The sequence below is a fragment of the Sinocyclocheilus anshuiensis genome, unplaced genomic scaffold, assembly GCF_001515605.1.
Source record: "Sinocyclocheilus anshuiensis isolate Anshui unplaced genomic scaffold, SAMN03320099.WGS_v1.1 scaffold2096, whole genome shotgun sequence".
Taxonomy (NCBI): domain Eukaryota; kingdom Metazoa; phylum Chordata; class Actinopteri; order Cypriniformes; family Cyprinidae; genus Sinocyclocheilus; species Sinocyclocheilus anshuiensis.
Window position 1 is genome coordinate 170,005 of NW_015546146.1, and position 1,138 is coordinate 171,142.

Here is a 1,138-nt window from a genome sequence, read left to right on the forward strand (position 1 = left end):
TTTGTAGAAGTCTATAAAAGATCTGTGGGTTGTACTAATAGATCTGTTGGATGCAGAAACAATGTCTTGTCACATGCTTTTATCCTTGAAGTGGAGTAACTTTTAATTAATTTCTATGGAAACACCTCAATATGTCCTGCTTTATTTGTAAATTGGAAGGGTGAAATAAACGTATTAGCGTCTGTGAAACTTGCACAAAAAACTGAGACAAAAATCACAAATACTTTCAACAAAACCTTGATTTAGCAGTGATGATGTAGCTATACAAATCAGCATGAAATTAGTTAGTTTGAGCAGGTGACTGTGTTTTATTAGCCTGATGTTGTGCAGATTCATTTTCAACACTAGCTGTAAACAAATCCTCACTTTTATATTTATTTATTTTATTTTTTGTCTGATGATGATTGAACGACATTTAGTTTCAGCCATTGGCAGCTCTGAACATCAACTGTAAGCCATTTTAATTGGCTTAGACTTACTTTGTATCCCTCATTCATTGTAATATAAATATTTAAAGTCCAAATCATGTGAAAATGTATATAGATTATCCCGTTTAAATGAGGGAAAGGTCCACAGTGGGACTAATTAGCTAAATGCATGTGATGAAATGAGCTTATTAGCGTTACGGTGAAGGCAAGTATAATGACAGGTTTAAGCAAATCCCTCCACATCACTTTAGATTCCCAATTTACATAAACTTTGACAGTAAATAAAATAAAAATACAATGTAGCGTTTTACAAACAGCATAAACTGGAGTCATTAATGACTTCAGAAAAAACAACAAGAACCAAAAAAATACAAAAAAAACATGATGCCTAGCACACAACTTTGGCTTCTGTATTTGGATCCATGTACATTTCTGAAAACAGCATTTATTTGTCTTATGCATATTTAAAGCAAAATACACATACTGTATATATATATATATATATATATATATACTCCTCATAATTCTCTCTCTGGGATGAGAAAGTGGTGAATTTTGAGGAAAAATTATCTCTCTGCTGACATATTCGCACAATTTGTACTTGTGATGTGTTCTTGCAGCCTGTGCGGCATGGCTACGCTGAACTTTAGCACATACTCCCCCGACGATGTCTTATAATTATGGGTCTACACTGAATGTACACACTGCTG